A 22,906-nucleotide genomic window follows, 5' to 3' on the forward strand; every position below is an offset into this window, starting at 1 on the left:
CGCCAGGTGCATTATATGCTGCATGTGATCACACAACAGCTACATGATATGCTGCATGAGATCACACAGCAGTTGCATGATACGCTACCAGTGATCATACACCAGCTGCAAGATATGCTGCATGTGATCACACACCAGCTGCATGATATGCTGCATGTAATCACAAACCAGCCGCATGATACACTGCATGTGATCACATACCAGCTGAATGAAACGCTGCATGTGATCATACTACAGCTGCATGATACGCTGCATGTGCTCATACAAAAGCTGCAAGATACTCTGCATGTGATCATACACCAGCTGCAAGATACGCTGCATGTGATCATACACCTCCTGCATGATACACCGAATGTGATGATACACCACCCGCATGATAAGCTGCATGTGATCACACACCAGCTGCATGATACGATGCATGTGATCATACACAAGCTGCATGTTATGGTGCATGTGTTCACACAACTGCTGCCTGATACACTGCATGTGATCATACAAAAGCTGCTTCATACGCTGCATATGATCACAAAACAGCCGCATGATATGCCACATGGGATCACACCACAGCTGCATGTGATCATACACCAGCTGCATGATACATTGCATGTGATCACACACCAGCTGCATGGTAATGGGCAAGTGATCACACACAAACTGAATGATACGCTGCAGGTGATCATACACCTGCCACATGATACACTGCATGTTATAATACACCAGCTGCATGATATGCTGCATTTGATCACACAACAGCTGCATGATATTCTGCATGTGATCATGCACCAGCTGCATGATACACTGAATGTGATCATACACCAGCCGCATTACACGCTGCATGTGATCATCCTCCAGATGCATGATACGCTGCATGTGATCACATGCCAGCCGCATGATACGCTGGATGTGATGACATACCAGCAGCAAGTGATGACACACCAGCTGCATGATACATTGCATGTGATCACACACCAGCTGCATGATACACTGCATGTGATCATACACCAGTTGCATGATATGCGGCATGTGATCACACAGCAGCTGCATGATAATGGGCAAGTGATCACACACAAACTGCAAGATACGCTGCATGTGATCATACACCAGCTGCAAGATACGCTGCATGTGATCATACACCAGCTGCATGATACACCGAATGTGATGATACACCACCCGCATGATAAGCTGCATGTGATCACACACCAGCTGCATGATACAATGCATGTGATCATACACAAGCTGCATGTTATGGTGCATGTGTTCACACAACTGCTGCCTGATACACTGCATGTGATCATACAAAAGCTGCTTCATACGCTGCATATGATCACACAACAGCCGCATGATATGCCACATGGGACCACACCACAGCTGCATGTGATCATACATCAGCTGCATGATACATTGCATGTGATCACACACCAGCTGCATGATACACTGCATGTGATCATACGCCAGTTGCATGATACGCTGCATGTGATCACACACCAGCCGCATGATAGGCTACATGTGATCATACACCAGCCGCATGATACGATGCATGTGATCACACACCAGCTTCATGATTCGCTGCATGTGAAAATACACCAGCAGCATGATATACTGCATGTGATCATACACCAGCTGCGTGATATGCTGCATGTGATCATACACCAGCTGCATGATATGCTGCATGTGATAATACACCAGCTGCATGATACACTGCCTGTGATCATACACCAGTTGCATGATAAGCTGCCTTTGAAAATACACCAGCTGCATGATACGCTGCATGTGATCATACACCAGCTGCATGATATGCTGCATGTGATCAGACACCAGCTGCATGATACACTGCATGTGATCATACACCAGATGCATGATAAGCTGCCTTTGAAAATACACCAGCTGCATGATACGCTGCATGTGATCATACACCAGCTGCATGATAAGGTGCAAGTGATCACACACAAAGGGCATGGTACACTGCATGTGATCACATGCCAGCTGCATGATACGCTGCATTTGATCATACACAAGCTGCATGTTACGCTGCATGTGTTCACACAACTGCTGCCTGATACTCTGCATGTGATCATACACCAGCTACATGATACACTGCATGTGATCACACACCGCTGCATGATACACTGCATGTGATCAGACACCAGCTGCATGATACGCTGCATGTGATCACACATCAGCTGCATTATAATGGGCAAGTGATCACACACAAACTGCAGGATATGCTGCAGGTGATCATACACCTGCCACATGGTACACAGCATGTGATAATACACCAGCTGCATGATATGCTGCATTTGATCATACGCCAGCTGCATGGTACGCTGCATGTGATCACACACCAGCTGCGTGATATGCTGCATGTGATCACGCACCAGCTGCATGATACACTGCATGTTTTCATACAAAAGCAGCAAGATACACTGCATGTGATCATACACCAGTTGCATGATACGCTGCATGTGATCATATACCAGCTGCATGATACACTGCATGTGATCACATGCCAGCTGCATGATACGCTGCATGACATAATACTCCAGCTGCATGATACGCTGCATGTGCTCACTCAGCAGCTGCATGACATGTTGCATGTGATCATACACAAGCTGCATGATACGCTGCATGTGATCATACACCAGCTGCATGAAATGCTGCATGTGAACATACACCAGCTGCATGATACGCTGAATGTGATCATACATCAGCTGCATGATAATGAATGTAATCATACACCAGCTGCAGGATACGCTGCATGTGATCATGCACCAGCTGCATCATACGCTGCATATGATCACACACCAGCTGCATTATACACTGCATGTGATCATACAGCAGCCGCATTATACGGTGCAAGAGATGACACACCAGCTGCATGATAAGGTGCAAGTGATCATACGCCAGCCGCATTACACACTGCATGTGATCATACACCAGCTGCATGATACACTGCATGTGATCACACACCACTGCATGATACACTGCATGTGATCAGACACCAGCTGCATGATACGCTGCATGTGATCACACATCAGCTGCATTATAATGGGCAAGTGATCACACACAAACTGCAGGATATGCTGCAGGTGATCATACACCTGCCACATGATACACAGCATGTGATAATACACCAGCTGCATGATATGCTGCATTTGATCATACGCCAGCTGCATGGTACGCTGCATGTGATCACACACCAGCTGCGTGATATGCTGCATGTGATCACACAACAGCTGCATGATACGCTGCATTTGATCACACAACAGCTGCATGATATGCTGCATGTGATCACGCACCAGCTGCATGATACACTGCATGTTTTCATACAAAAGCAGCAAGATACACTGCATGTGATCATACACCAGTTGCATGATACGCTGCATGTGATCATATACCAGCTGCATGATACACTGCATGTGATCACATGCCAGCTGCATGATACGCTGCATGCCATAATACTCCAGCTGCATGATACGCTGCATGTTCTCACTCAGCAGCTGCATGACATGCTGCATGTGATCATACACAAGCTGCATGATACGCTGCATGTGATCATACACCAGCTGCATGAAATGCTGCATGTGAACATACACCAGCTGCATGATACGCTGAATGTGATCATACATCAGCTGCATGATAATGAATGTAATCATACACCAGCTGCAGGATACGCTGCATGTGATCATGCACCAGCTGCATCATACGCTGCATGTGATCACACACCAGCTGCATTATACGCTGCATGTGATCATACAGCAGCCGCATTATACGGTGCAAGAGATGACACACCAGCTGCATGATAAGGTGCAAATGATCATACGCCAGCCGCATTACACACTGCATGTGATCATACACCAGCTGCATGATACGCTGCATATGATTGTACACCAGCTGCATGATACGCTGCATGTGATCACATGCCAGCTGCATGATGGGCTGGATGTGAACACATACCAGCAGCATGTGATGACACACCAGCTGCATGATCCGGTGTAAGTGTGACACACCAGCTGCATGATACGCTGCATGTCATAATACTCCAGCTGCATGATACGCTGCATGTGCTCACTCAGCAGCTGCATGATATGCTGCATGTGATCATACACCAGCTGCATGATATGTTGCATCTGATAATACACCAGCTGCATGATACGCTGTATGTGATCATACAAAAGCTGCAAGATATGCTGCATGTGATCATACACAAGCTGCATGATACGCTGCATGTGATCATACACCAGCTGCATGATACGCTGCATGTGATCATACCCGAGCTGCCTGATACTCTGCATTTGATCACAAACCAGCCACATGATACTCTGCATGTGATCATACACCAGCCGCATGATACGATGCATGTGATCACCCACAAGCTGCATGATTCGCTGCATGTGATCACACACAAGCTGCATGATATACTGCATGTGATCATACACCAGCTGCGTGATACGCTGCATTTGATCATACACCAGCTGCATGATACGCTGCATGTGATAATACACCAGCTGCATGTGATCATACACCAGTTGCATGATAGACTGCATTTGAAAATACGCCAGCTGCATGATATGCTGTATGTGATCATAAACCAGCTGCATGATACGCTACATGTGATAATACGCCAGTTGCATGATAAGCTGCATGTTATCATACACCAGCTGCATGATATGCTGCATGTGATCATACACCAGCTGCATGATCAGGTGCAAGTGATCACACACGAACTCCATAGTACACTGCATGTGATCACATGCCAGCCGCATGATATGCTGCATGTGATCATACACCAGCCGCATTAAATGCTTCATGTGATCATAAAACAGCCTCATGATACGCTGGATGTGATCACATACCAGCTGCATGTGATGACATGCCAGCTGCATGATCCGGTGCAAGTGATGACACACCAGCTGCATGATACACTGCATGTGATAATACACCAGTTGCATGATACGCTGCATGTGATCACACACCAGCTGCATGATACACTGCATGTGATCATACACCAGCTGCATGATACGCTGCATGTGATCATACCCGAGCTGCCTGATACTCTGCATTTGATCACAAACCAGCCACATGATACTCTGCATGTGATCATACACCAGCCGCATGATACGATGCATGTGATCACACACAAGCTGCATGATTCGCTGCATGTGATCACACACAAGCTGCATGATATACTGCATGTGATCATACACCAGCTGCGTGATACGCTGCATGTGATCATACACCAGCTGCATGATATGCTGCATGTGATCACACACAAGCTGCATGTGATCATACACCAGTTGCATTATAGACTGCATTTGAAAATACGCCAGCTGCATGATATGCTGTATGTGATCATAAACCAGCTGCATGATACGCTACATGTGATAATACGCCAGTTGCATGATAAGCTGCATGTTATCATACACCAGCTGCATGATATGCTGCATGTGATCATACACCAGCTGCATGATCAGGTGCAAGTGATCACACACGAACTCCATAGTACACTGCATGTGATCACATGCCAGCCACATGATATGCTGCATGTGATCATACACCAGCCGCATTACATGCTTCATGTGATCATAAAACAGCCGCATGATATGCTGGATGTGATCACATACCAGCTGCATGTGATGACATGCCAGCTGCATGATCCGGTGCAAGTGATGACACACCAGCTGCATGATACACTGCATGTGATCATACACCAGTTGCATGATACACTGCATGTGATCACACACCAGCTGCATGATACGTTGCATGTAATCATATATCAGCTGCATGATAATGAAAGTGATCATACACCAGCTGCATGATACGCTGCATGTGATCACACACCAGCTGCATGATACGCTGCATGTGATCACACAACAGCTGCATGATACACTGCAAGTGATCATACACCAGCTACATGATACACTGCATGTAATCACAACAGCTGCATGAAAGGCTGCATGTGATCACACAACAGCTACATGTTATGCTGCATGTGATCACACACCTGCTGCATATGATCACATAGCAGCTGCATGATATGCTGCATTTGATCACACAACAGGTGCATAATACGCTGCATGTGATCAACCGCCAGGTGCATTATATGCTGCATGTGATCACACAACAGCTACATGATACGCTGCATGAGATCACACAGCAGTTGCATGATACGCTACCAGTGATCATACACCAGCTGCAAGATATGCTGCATGTGATCGCACACCAGCTGCATGATATGCTGCATGTAATCACAAACCAGCCGCATGATACACTGCATGTGATCACATACCAGCTGAATGAAACGCTGCATGTGATCATACTACAGCTGCATGATACGCTGCATGTGCTCATACAAAAGCTGCAAGATACTCTGCATGTGATCATACACCAGCTGCAAGATACGCTGCATGTGATCATACACCTCCTGCATGATACACCGAATGTGATGATACACCACCCGCATGATAAGCTGCATGTGATCACACACCAGCTGCATGATACGATGCATGTGATCATACACAAGCTGCATGTTATGGTGCATGTGTTCACACAACTGCTGCCTGATACACTGCATGTGATCATACAAAAGCTGCTTCATACGCTGCATATGATCACACAACAGCCGCATGATATGCCACATGGGATCACACCACAGCTGCATGTGATCATACACCAGCTGCATGATACATTGCATGTGATCACACACCAGCTGCATGATACACTGCATGTGATCATACACCAGTTGCATGATACGCTGCATGTGATCACACACCAGCTGCATGGTAATGGGCAAGTGATCACACACAAACTGAATGATACGCTGCAGGTGATCATACACCTGCCACATGATACACTGCATGTTATAATACACCAGCTGCATGATATGCTGCATTTGATCACACAACAGCTGCATGATATTCTGCATGTGAGCATGCACCAGCTGCATGATACACTGAATGTAATCATACACCAGCCGCATTACACGCTGCATGTGATCATGCTCCAGGTGCATGATACGCTGCATGTGATCACATGCCAGCCGCATGATACGCTGGATGTGATGACATTCCAGCAGCATGTGATGACACACCAGCTGCATGATCCGTTGCAAGTGATGACAAACCAGGTGCATGATACGCTGCATGTGATCATACAAGAGCTGCAAGATATGCTGCATGTGATCATACACCAGCTGCATGATACGTTGCATGTGATCATACACCAGCAGCATGATATGCTGCATGTGATCATACACCAGTTGCATGATACGCTGCATGTGATCATACACCAGCTACATGATATGCTGCATGTGATCATACACCAGCTGCCTGATACTCTGCATTTGATCACAAACCAGCCACAAGATACTCTGCAGGTGATCATATAGCAGCCGCATTATACGGTGCAAGAGATGACACACCAGCTGCATGATACGCTGCATGTGATCATACACCAGTTGCATGATACGCTGCATGTGATCACAAACCAGCTGCATGATAATGGGCAAGTGATCACACACAAACTGCATGATACACTGCAGGTGATCATACACCTGCCACATGATACACTGCATGTGATAATACACCAGCTGCATGATATGCTGCATTTGATCACACAACAGCTGCATGATATTCTGCATGTGATCATGCACCAGCTGCATGATACGCTGAATGTGATCATACACCAGCCGCATTACGCTGCATGTGATCATGCTCCATATGCATGATACGCTGCATGCGATCACATGCCAGCCGCATGATACGCTGGATGTGATGACATACCAGCAGCATGTGATGACACACCAGCTGCATGATCCGTTGCAAGTGATGACAAACCAGGTGCATGATATGCTGCATGTCATAATACTCCAGCTGCATGATACACTGCATGTGATCATACAAAAGCTGCAAGATATGCTGCATGTGATCATACACCAGCTGCATGACATGTTGCATGTGATCATACACCAGCAGCATGATATGCTGCATGTGATCATACACCAGCTGCATGATATGCTGCATGTGATCATACACCAGCTGCATGATACGCTGCATGTGATCATACGAAAGCTGCAAGATATGCTGCATGTGATCATACACCAGCTGCATGATACGTTGTGTGTGATCATACGCCAGCAGCACGATATGCTGCATGTGATCATACACCAGCTACATGATACGCTGCATGTGATCATACACCAGCTACATGATATGCTGCATGTGATAATACACCAGCTGCCTGATACTCTGCATTTGATCACAAACCAGCCACATGATACTCTGCAGGTGATCATATAGCAGCCGAATTATACGGTGCAAGAGATGACACACCAGCTGCATGATATGCTGCATGTGATAATACACCAGCTGCATGATACGCTGCATGTGATCTTACACCAGTTGCATGATACACTGCATGTGATCACACACCAGCTGCATGATAAGGTGCAAGTGATCACACACCAGCTGCATGATACACTGCATGTGATCATTCACCAGCTGCATGATACACTGCATGTGATCTTACACCAGTTGCATGATACACTGCATGTGATCATACACCAGCTGCATGATACACTGCATGTGATCACACACCTGCTGCATGATAAGGTGCAAGTGATCATACAGCAGCTGCATGATACGCTGCATATGATTGTACACCAGCTGCATGATACACTGCATGTGATCACATGCCAGCCGCATGATACGCCAGTTGTGATCACATACCAGCAGCATGTGATGACACACCAGCTGCATGATCTGGTGCAAGTGATGAAATACCAGCTGCATGATACGCTGCATTTCATAATACTCCAGGTGCATGATATGCTGCATGTGATCATACACCAGCTGCATGAAATGCTGCATGTGATCACACACCAGCTGCATCATACGCTGCATGTGATCACACACCAGCTGCAGTTGATAATACTCCAGCTGCATGATATGCTGCATGTGATCACACAACAGCCGCATGATATGCCGAATGGGATCATACACCAGCGGCATGATACCCTGCATGTAATCATACACCTGCTGCGTGATAATGCATGTGATATTACACCAGCTTCATGATACGGTGCATGTGATCATACACCAGATGCAGGATATGCTGCATGTGATCATACACCAGCTGCATGATAAGGTACATTTGGTCATACACCAGCTGCAAACTACGATGCATGTGACCATACTTCAGCTGCATGATACGCTGCATTTGTTCATACACCAGCTGCATGATACGCTGCATGTGATCATACACCAGTTGCATGATAAGCTGCCTTTGAAAATACACCAGCTGCATGATACGCTGCATGTGATCATACACCAGCTGCATGATAAGGTGCAAGTGATCACACACAAAGGGCATGGTACACTGCATGTGATCACATGCCAGCTGCATGATACGCTGCATTTGATCATACACAAGCTGCAGTTGATAATACTCCAGCTGCATGATATGCTGCATGTGATCACACAGCAGCCACATGATATGCCGAATGGGATCACACCATTGCTGCATGTGATCATACACCAACTGCGTGATATGCTGCATGTGATCACACACCAGCTGCATGATATGTTGCATGTGATCATACACAAGCTGTGTGATACGCTGCATGTGATCATACACCAGCTGAATGATACGCTGCATGTGATCATACACCAGCTGCATGATACGCTGCATGTGATCATACATCAGCTGCAAGATACACTGCATGTGATCATACACCAGCAGCATGATACACTGCATGTGATCACTCACCAGCTGCATGATACACTGCTTGCGATCATACACCAGCTGCATGATAAGGTGCAAGTGATCGCACACGAACTGCATGGTACACTGCATGAGATCACACGCCAGCCGCATGATACGTTGCATGTGATCATACACCAGCTGCATGTTATTATGCATGTGATCACACACCAGCTGCATGATTCACTGCATGTGATCACACACCAGCTGCATGATATACTGCATGTGATCATACACCAGCTGCGTGATATGCTGCATGTGATCATACACCAGCTGCATGAGACGCTGCATGTGATCATACACCATCTGCATGATACGCTGCATGTGATCATACAAAAGCTGCAAGATATGCGGCATGTGATCATACACCAGCTGCATGATACGTTGCATGTGATCATACACCAGCTGCACGATATGCTGCATGTGATCATACACCAGCTGCATGATACGCTGCATGTGATCATACACCAGCTACATGATATGCTGCATGTGACCATACACCAGCTGCCTGATACGCTGCATTTGATCACAAACCAGCCACGTGATACTCTGCAGGTGATCATATAGCAGCCGCATTATACGGTGCAAGAGATGACACACCAGCTGCATGATGTGCTGCACATGATAATAAACCAGCTGCATGATACGCTGCATGTGATCTTACACCAGTTGCATGATACGCTGCATGTGATCATACACCAGCTGCATGATACACTGCATGTGATCATATACCGGCTGCATGATACACTGCATGTGATCACATGCCAGCTGCATGATGAGGTGCAAGTGATCATACAGCAGCTGCATGATACACTGCATGTGATCATACACAAGCTGCATGATATGCTGCATATGATCGTACACCAGCTGCATGATACGCTGCATGTGATCACATGCCAGCCGCATGATGCGCCGGTTGTGATCACATACCAGCAGCATGTGATGACACACCAGCTGCATGATCCGGTGCAAGTGATGACATACCAGCTGCATGATACGCTGCATTTCATAATTCTCCAGCTGCATGATATGCTGCATGTGATCATACACCAGCTGCATGATATGCTGCTTGTGATCATACACCAGCTGCATGTTACACTGCATGTGATCACACACACGCTGCATGATACGCTGCATGTGATCACACAACAGCTGCATGAAATGCTGCATGTGATCACACACCAGCTACATCATACGCTGCATGTGATCACACACCAGCTGCAGTTGATAATACTCCAGCTGCATGATATGCTGCATGTGATCACACAGCAGCCGCATGATATGCCGAATGGGATCACACCATTGCTGCATGTGATCATACACCAACTGCTTGATATGCTGCATGTGATCACACACCAGCTGCATGATATGTTGCATGTGATCATACACAAGCTGCGTGATACGCTGCATGTGATAATACACCAGCTGAATGATACACTGCATGTGATCATACATCAGCTGCATGATACGCTGCATGTGATCATACACCAGCTGCAAGATACACTGCATGTGATCATACACCAGCAGCATGATACACTGCATGTGATCACTCACCAGCTGCATGATACACTGCATGCGATTATACACCAGCTGCATGATAAGGTGCAAGTGATCGCCCACGAACTGCATGGTACACTGCATGAGATCACACGCCAGCCGCATGATACGCTGATGTGATCATACACCAGCCGCATGTTATGATGCATGCGATCACACACCAGCTGCATGATTCGCTGCATGTGATCACACACCAGCTGCCTGATACTCTGCATTTGATCACAAACCAGCCACATGATACTCTGCAGGTGATCATATAGCAGCCGCATTATACGGTGCAAGAGATGACACACCAGCTGCATGATACGCTGCATGTGATCACACACCAGCTGCATGATACACTGCATGTGATCACACAACAGCTGCATGATACACTGCAAGTGATCATACACCAGCTACATGATACACTGAATGTGATCACAACAGCTGCATGAAAGGCTGCATGTGATCACACAACAGATGCATGATATGCTGCATTTGATCACACAACGGGTGCATGATACGCTGCATGTGCTCAACTGCCAGGTGCATTATATGCTGCATGTGATCACACAACAACTACATGATACGCTGCATGAGATCACACAGCAGTTGCATGATACGCTACCAGTGATCATACACCAGCTGCAAGATATGCTGCATGTGATCACACACCAGCTGCATGATATGCTGCATGTAATCACATACCAGCCTCATGATACACTGCATGTGATCACATACCAGCTGAATGAAATGCTGCATGTGATCATACTACAGCTGCATGATACGCTGCATGTGCTCATACAAAAGCTGCAAGATACGCTGCATTTGATTATACACCAGCTGCAAGATACGCTGCATGTGATCATACACCAGCTGCATGATACACCGAATGTGATGATACACCATCCGCATGATAAGCTGCATGTGATCACACACCAGCTGCATGATACGATGCATGTGATCATACACAAGCTGCATGTTATGGTGCATGTGTTCACACAACTGCTGCCTGATACACTGCATGTGATCATACAAAAGCTGCTTCATACGCTGCATATGATCACACAACAGCCGCATGATATGCCACATGGGATCACACCACAGCTGCATGTGATCATACACCAGCTGCATGATACATTGCATGTGATCACACACCAGCTGCATGATACACTGCATGTGATCATACACCAGTTGCATGATACGCTGCATGTGATCACACACCAGCTGCATGATAATGGGCAAGTGATCACACACAAACTGCATGATACACTGCAGGTGATCATACACCTGCCACATGATACACTGCATGTGATAATACACCAGCTGCATGATATGCTGCATTTGATCACACAACAGCTGCATGATATTCTGCATGTGATCATGCACCAGCTGCATGATACGCTGAATGTGATCATACACCAGCTGCATTACATGCTGCATGTGATCATGCTCCAGATGCATGATACGCTGCATGCGATCACATGCCAGCCGCATGATACGCTGGATGTGATGACATACCAGCAGCATGTGATGACACACCAGCTGCATGATCCGTTGCAAGTGATGACAAACCAGGTGCATGATATGCTGCATGTCATAATACTCCAGCTGCATGATACGCTGCATGTGATCATACAAAAGCTGCATGATACGCTGCATGTGATCATACAAAAGCTGCAAGATATGCTGCATGTGATCATACACCAGCTGCATGATACGTTGCATGTGATCATACACCAGCAGCATGATATGCTGCATGTGATCATACACCTGCTGCATGATATGCTGCATGTGATCATACACCAGCTGCATGATACGCTGCATGTGATCATACGAAAGCTGCAAGATATGCTGCATGTGATCATACACCAGCTGCATGATATGCTGCATGTGATCATACACCAGCTACATGATATGCTGCATGTGATCATACACCAGCTGCCTGATGCTCTGCACTTGATCACAAACCAGTCACATGATACTCTGCAGGTGATCATATAGCAGCCGCATTATACGGTGCAAGAGAAGACACACCAGCTGCATGATATGCTGCATGTGATAATACACCAGCTGCATGATACACTGCATGTGATCTTACACCAGTTGCATGATACGCTGCATGTGATCATACACCAGCTGCATGATACACTGCATGTGATCACACACCAGCTGCATGATAAGTTGCAAGTGATCACACACCTGCTGCATGATAAGTTGCATGTGATCATACACCAGCTGCATGATACGCTGCATGTGAGCACACACCGGCTGCATGATAAGGTGCAAGTGATCATACAGCAGCTGCATGATATGCTGCATATGATTGTACACCAGCTGCATGATACGCTGCATGTGATCACATGCCAGCCGCATGATACGCCAGTTGTGATCACATACCAGCAGCATGTGATGACACACCAGCTGCATGATCCGGTGCAAGTGATGAAATAACAGCTGCATGATACGCTGCATTTCATACTACTCCAGGTGCATGATATGCTGCATGTGATCATACACCAGCTGCATGAAATGCTGCATGTGATCACGCACCAGCTGCATCATACGCTGCATGTGATCACACACCAGCTGCAGTTGATAATACTCCAGCTGCATGATATGCTGCATCTGATCACACAACAGCCGCATGATATGCCGAATGGGATCACACCATAGCTGCATGTGATCATACACCAGCTGCATGATATGTTGCATGTGATCATACACTAGCTGCATGATATGCTGCATGTGATCATACACCAGCGGCATGATACCCTGCATGTAATCATACACCTGCTGCATGATAATGCATGTCATCTTACACCAGCTGCATGATACAGAGCATGTGATCATACACCAGATGCAGGATATGCTGCATGTGATCATACACCAGCTGCATGATAAGGTACATTTGGTCATACACCAGCTGCAAACTACGATGCATGTGACCATACTTCAGCTGCATGATACGCTGCATTTGTTCATACACCAGCTGCATGATACGCTGCATGTGATAATACACCAGCTGCATGATACGCTGCATGTGATCATACACCAGTTGCATGATAAGCTGCATTTGAAAATACACCCGCTGCATGATACGCTGCATGTGATCATACACCAGCTACATGATAAGGTGCAAGTGATCACACACAAACTGCATGGTACACTGCATGTGATCACACGCCAGCCGTATGATACGCTGCATGTGATCATACACCAGCTGCATGTTATTATGCATGTGATCATACACCAGCTGCATGAAATGCTGCATGTGATCTTACACCAGTTGTATGATAGGCTGCAAGTGATCATACACCAGCTGCATGATAGGCTGCATGTGATCATACACCAGCTGCATGATATGGTGCAAGTGATCACACACCAACTGCATGATACACTTCATGTGATCATATACCGGCTGCATGATACACTGCATGTGATCACACACCAGCTGCATGCTGAGGTGCAAGTGATCACACAACAGCTGCATGAAATGCTGCATGTGATCACACACCAGCTCCATCATACGCTGCATGTGATCACACACCAGCTGCAGTTGATAATACTCCAGCTGCATGATATGCTGCTTGTGATCACACACCAGCTGCATGATATGTTGCATGTGATCATACACAAGCTGCATGATACGCTGCATGTGATCATACATCAGCTGAATGATACGCTGCATGTGATCACACACCAGCTGCATGATATGTTGCGTGTGATCATACACCAGCAGCATGATACACTGCATGTGATCACATACCAGCTGCATGATACACTGCATGCGATCAAACACCAGCTGCATGATAAGGTGCAAGTGATCGCACACGAACTGCATGGTACACTGCATGAGATCACACGCCAGCCACATGATATGCTGCATGTGATCATACACCAGCCGCATGTTATGATGCATGCGATCACACACCAGCTGCATGATTCGCTGCATGTGATCACACACCAGCTGCATGATATGCTGCATGTGATCATACACCAGCTGCATGATACGCTGCATGTGATCATACGAAAGCTGCAAGATATGCTGCATGTGATCATACACCAGCTGCATGATATGCTGCATGTGATCATACACCAGCTACATGATATGCTGCATGTGATCATACACCAGCTGCCTGATGCTCTGCACTTGATCACAAACCAGCCACATGATACTCTGCAGGTGATCATATAGCAGCCGCATTATACGGTGCAAGAGAAGACACACCAGCTGCATGATATGCTGCATGTGATAATACACCAGCTGCATGATACACTGCATGTGATCTTACACCAGTTGCATGATACGCTGCATGTGATCATACACCAGCTGCATGATACACTGCATGTGATCACACACCAGCTGCATGATAAGGTGCAAGTGATCACACACCTGCTGCATGATAAGTTGCATGTGATCATACACCAGCTGCATGATACGCTGCATGTGATCATATACCGGCTGCATGATACACTGCATGTGATCACACACCAGCTGCATGCTGAGGTGCAAGTGATCACACAACAGCTGCATGAAATGCTGCATGTGATCACACACCAGCTCCATCATACGCTGCATGTGATCACACACCAGCTGCAGTTGATAATACTCCAGCTGCATGATATGCTGCTTGTGATCACACACCAGCTGCATGATATGTTGCATGTGATCATACACAAGCTACATGATACGCTGCATGTGATCATACATCAGCTGAATGATACGCTGCATGTGATCACACACCAGCTGCATGATATGTTGCGTGTGATCATACACCAGCAGCATGATACACTGCATGTGATCACATACCAGCTGCATGATACACTGCATGCGATCAAACACCAGCTGCATGATAAGGTGCAAGTGATCGCACACGAACTGCATGGTACACTGCATGAGATCACACGCCAGCCGCATGATATGCTGCATGTGATCATACACCAGCCGCATGTTATGATGCATGCGATCACACACCAGCTGCATGATTCGCTGCATGTGATCACACACCAGCTGCATGATATACTGCATGTGATCATACACCAGCTGCGTGATATGATGCATTTGATCATACATCAGCTGCATGATACGCTGCATGTGATAATACACCAGCTGCATGATACGCTGCATGTGATCATACACCAGTTGCATGATAAGCTGCATGTGATCATACACCAGCTGCATGATACGCTGCATGTGATAACACACCAGCTGTATGATATGCTGCATGTGATCACATACGAACTGCATGTTACATGATATGCTGCATGTGATCATATATCAGCTGCATGATAATGAAAGTGATCATACACCAGCTGCATGATATGCTCGGTGTGATCACACACCAGCTGCATGATACGCTGCATGTGATCACAACAGCTGCATGATATGCTGCAAGTGATCATTCACCAGCTGCATGAAAGGCTGCATGTGATCACACCACAGCTGCATGTGATCACACAGCAGCTGCATGATATGCTGCATTTAAACACACAACAGCTGAATGATACGCTGCATGTGATCAACCGCCAGGTGCATTATATGCTGCATGTGATCATACTACAGCTGCACGATACGCTGCATATGCTCATTCAAAAACTGCAAGATATGCTGCATGTGATCATACACTAGCTGCAAGATACACTGCATGTGATCACACAACAGCTGCATGAAATGCTTCATGTGATCACACAACAGCCGCATGAGATGCCGAATGGGATCACAGCATAGATGCATGTGATCATACACCAGCTGCGTGATACGCTGCATGTGATCATACACCAGCTGCGTGATACGCTGCATGTGATCATACACCAGCTGCATGATACGCTGCATGTGATCATACACCAGCTGCATGTGATCATACACCAGCTGCATGATACATTGCATGTGATCACACACCAGCTGCATGATACACTGCATGTGATCATACACCAGCTGCATGATAGACTGCATGTGATCACACACCAGCTGCATGATATGCTGCATGTAATCATACACCTGCTGCATGATACACGGCATGTTATCATACACCAGCTGCATGATACGCTGCATGTGATCACACACCAGCTGCATGATACGCTGCATGTGTTCATACACCAGCTGCATGATACGCTGCATGTGATCATACACCTGCTGCATGATAATGCATGTGATCATACACCAGCTGCATGATACCCTGCATGTGATCACACACCAGCTGCATGATACACTGACTGTAATAATACATCAGCTGCATGATACGCTGCATGTGATCACACACAAGCATCATGATATGCTGCATGTGATCACACACAGCTGCATGATAAGGTGCAAGTGATCACACACCAGCTACATGATATGCTGCATGTGATCATACACCAGCTGCATGATACGCTGCATGTGATCATACACCAGCTGCATGAAATGCTGCATGTGATCACACACCAGCTGCATGATACGCTGCATGTGTTCATACACCAGCTGCATGATACGCTGCATGTGATCATACACTTGCTGCATGATAATGAATGTGATCATACACCAGCTGCATGATACCCTGCATGCGATCACACACCAGCTGCATGATACACTGCCTGTGATCACACACCAGCTGCATGATTCACTGCATGTGATCATACACCAGCTGCGTGATATGCTGCATGTGATCATACACCAGCTGCATGATACGCTGCATGCTATCATACACCAGTTGCATGATAAGCTGCATGTGATCATACACCAGCTGCATGATACGCTGCATGTGATCATACACCAGCTGTATGATACGCGGCATGTGATCACACAGGAACTGCTTGTTACATGATATGCTGCATGTGATCATACACCAGCTGCCTGATACTCTGCATTTGATCACAAACCAGCCACATGATACTCTGCAGGTGATCATATAGCAGCCGCATTATATGGTGCAAAAGATGACACACCAGCCGCATGATATGCTGCATGTGATAATACACCAAATGCATGATACGCTGCATGTGATCATACAAAAGCTGCGTGATGCGCTGCATGTGATCAGACAACAGCCGCATGATATGCTGCATGGGATCACACAACAGCTGCATGTGATCATACACCAGCTGCATGATACCCTGCATGTGATCATGCATCAGCTGCATGATACACTGCATGTGATTGCACACCAGCTGCGTGATATGCTGCAAGTGATCATACATCAGCTGCATGATATACTGCATGTGATCATACACCTGCTGCATGATAATGTATGTGATCATACACCAGCTGCATGATACGAAGCATCTGATTATACACCGGCTGCATGATACGCTGCATGTGATCATTCACCAGCTGCATGATATGCTGCATGTGATCACACTCAAGCTGCATTAATGCTGCATGTGTTCATACACCAGCGGCATGATACGCTGCATGTGATCATACACCTGCTGCACGATAATGCATGTGATCATAAACCAGCTGCATGATACCCTACATGTGATCATACACCAGCTGCATGATTCACTGCATTTGATCATACACCAGCTGCAAGCTACGCTGTTTGTGATCATACTCCAGCTGCATGATATGCTTCATGTTATCACACACCAGCTTCATGATACGTTGCATGGGATCACACACCAGCTGCATGATACACTGCATGTGATCATACACCGGCTGCATGATACGCTGCGTGTGATCACACACAAGCATCATGATACGCTGTATGTGATCATACACCTGCTGCATGATAATGCATGTGATCTTACACCAGCTGCATGATACGCTGCATGTGATCCTACACCAGCTGAATGATAATGCATTTGATCATACACCAGCTGCAAGCTACGCTGCATGTGATCATACTCCAGCTGCATGATACGCTTCATGTTATCACACACCAGCTTCATGATACGTTGCATGGGATTGCATACCAGCTGCATGATATGCTGCATGTGATCATACACCAGTTGCATGATATGCTGCATGTAATCATACACCAGCTGCATGATATGCTGCATGTGATCATACACCAGCTGCCTGATACTCTGCATTTGATCACAAACCAGCCACATGATACTCTGCATGTGATCATATATCAGCCACATTATATGGTGCAAGAGATGACACACCAGCTGCATGATATGCTGCATGTGATAATGCACCAGCTGCATGATACGCTGCATGTGATCTTACACCAGTTGCATGATACGCTGCATGTGATCATACACCAGCTGCATGATACGCTGCATGTGATCACACGCAAGCTGCATGATAAGGTGCAAGTGATCATACATCAGCTGCATGATATGCTGCATGTGATCATACACCAGCTGCATGATACGCTGCATATGATCGTACACCAGCTGCATGATGCGCTGCATGTGATCACATACCAGCAGCATGTGAGGACACACCAGCTGCATGATCTGGTCCAAGCGATAACACAGCAGCTGCATGATACGCTGCATGTCATAATACACCAGCTGCATGATACACTGCATGTGATCACACAACAGCTGCATGAAATGCTGCATGTGATCACACACCAGCTGCATCATATGCTGCATGTGATCACACACCGGCTGCATGATACGTTGCATGTGATCATACACCAGCTGCATGATACACTGCATGTGATCATACACCAGCTGCATGATACGTTGCATGTGATCATAAACCAGCTACATGAAACTCTGCATGTGATCACACAACGGCAGCATGATATGCTGCATGTGGTCATACACCAGCTGCATGATACGCTGCATGTGATCATACACCAGTTGCATGATATGCTGCATGTGATCATACGCAAGATGCATGATATGCTGCATGTGATCATACACCAGCTGCATGATGCGCTGCATATGATCGTACACCAGCTGCATGATGCGCTGCATGTGATCACATACCAGCAGCATGTGAGGACACAGCAGCTGCATGATCTGGTCTAAGCGATAACACAGTAGCTGCATGATACGCTGCATGTCATAATACTCCAGCTGCATGATATGCTGCATGTGAACATACACCAGCTGCATGATACGCTGCATGTGAGCACACAACAGCTGCATGAAATGCTGCATGTGATCATACACCAGCTGCATGTTACGCTGCGTGTGATCATACACCAGCTGCATGATACTCTGCTTGTGATCACACACCAGGTGCACGATACGCCGCATGGGATCACATGCCAGCTGCATGAAACGTTGTATGTGATCATATTCCAGCCTCATGTTACGCTGCATGTGATCATACACCAGCTGCATGATACGCTGCATGTGATCACAAACTAGCCGCATGACATGCTGCATGTGATCATACACCTGCTGCATGATATGCCGCATGTGATCATACACCAGCTGCATGATACACTGCATGTGATCATACACAAGCTGCATGATACGCTGCATGTGATCATACACCTGCTGCATGATAATGCATGTGATCATACACCAACTGCATGAGACGCTGCATGTGATCATACACCAGCTGCATGATAATGCATGTGATCATACACCAGCTGCATGATAATGCATGTGATCATACACCAGCTGCATGATTCGCTGAATTTGATCATACACCAGCTGCAAGCTACGCTGCATGTGATCATACTCCAGCTGCATGATACGCTGCATGTGATCATACACCAGCTTCTTGATAAGTTGCATGGGATCACATACCAGCTGCATGATATGCTGCGTGTGATCACAAACAAACATCATGATATGCTGCATGTGATCATACACCAGCTGCATGATACGCTGCATGTGATCATACACCTGCTGCATGATAATGCATGTGATCTTACACCAGCTGCATGATACGCTGCATGTGATCCTACACCAGCTGAATGATAATGCATTTGATCATACACCAGCTGCATGATACGCTTCATGTTATCACACACCAGCTTCATGATACGTTGCATGGGATTGCATACCAGCTGCATGATATGCTGCATGTGATCATACACCAGCTGCATGATATGCTGCATGTGATCATACACCAGCTGCATGATATGCTGCATGTGATCATACACCAGCTGCCTGATACTCTGCATTTGATCACAAACCAGCCACATGATACTCTGCATGTGATCATATAGCAGCCACATTATATGGTGCAAGAGATGACACACCAGCTGCATGATATGCTGCATGTGATAATGCACCAGCTGCATGATACGCTGCATGTGATCTTACACCAGTTGCATGATACGCTGCATGTGATCATACACCAGCTGCATGATACGCTGCATGTGATCACACACCAGCTGCATGATAAGGTGCAAGTGATCATACACCAGCTGCATGATACGCTGCATGTGATCATACACCAGCTGCATGATACGCTGCATATGATCGTACACCAGCTGCATGATGCGCTGCATGTGATCACATACCAGCAGCATGTGAGGACACACCAGCTGCATGATCTGGTCCAAGCGATAACACAGCAGCTGCATGATACGCTGCATGTGATAATACTCCAGCTGCATGATATGCTGCATGTGAACATACACCAGCTGCATGATACACTGCATGTGATCACACAACAGCTGCATGAAATGCTGCATGTGATCACACACCAGCTGCATCATATGCTGCATGTGATCACACACCAGCTGCATGATATGTTGCATGTGATCATACACCAGCTGCATGATACACTGCATGTGATCATACACCAGCTGCATGATACGTTGCATGTGATCATACACCAGCTACATGAAACTCTGCATGTGATCACACAACGGCAGCATGATATGCTGCATGTGGTCATACACCAGCTGCATGATATGCTGCATGTGATCATACACAAGCTGCATGATATGCTGCATGTGATCATACACAAGCTGCATGATATGCTGCATGTGATCATACACCAGCTGCCTGATACTCTGCATTTGATCACAAACCAGCCACATGATACTCTGCATGTGATCATATAGCAGCCACATTATATGGTGCAATAGATGACACACCAGCTGCATGATATGCTGCATGTGATAATGCACCAGCTGCATGATACGCTGCATGTGATCTTACACCAGTTGCATGATACGCTGCATGTGATCATACACCTGCTGCATGATACGCTGCATGTGATCACACACAAGCTGCATGATAAGGTGCAAGTGATCATACACCAGCTGCATGATACGCTGCATGTGATCATACACCAGCTGCATGATACGCTGCATATGATCGTACACCAGCTGCATGATGCGCTGCATGTGATCACATACCAGCAGCATGTGAGGACACACCAGCTGCATGATCTGGTCTAAGCGATAACACAGCAGCTGCATGATATGCTGCATGTCATAATACTCCAGCTGCATGATATGCTGCATGTGAACATACACCAGCTGCATGATACGCTGCATGTGATCACACAACAGCTGCATGAAATGCTGCATGTGATCACACACCAGCTGCATCATATGCTGCATGTGATCACACACCAGCTGCAGTTGATAATACACCAGCTGCATGATATGCTGCATGTGATCACACAAAAGTCGCATGATATGCCGAATGGGAGCAGACCTCAGCTGCATGTGATCATACACCAGCTGCATGATATGACGCATGTGATCATACACCAGCTGCATAATACGCTGCATGTGATCATACACAAGCT

The sequence above is a fragment of the Carcharodon carcharias genome, chromosome 28 (genome assembly GCF_017639515.1).
Source record: "Carcharodon carcharias isolate sCarCar2 chromosome 28, sCarCar2.pri, whole genome shotgun sequence".
NCBI lineage: Eukaryota > Metazoa > Chordata > Chondrichthyes > Lamniformes > Lamnidae > Carcharodon > Carcharodon carcharias.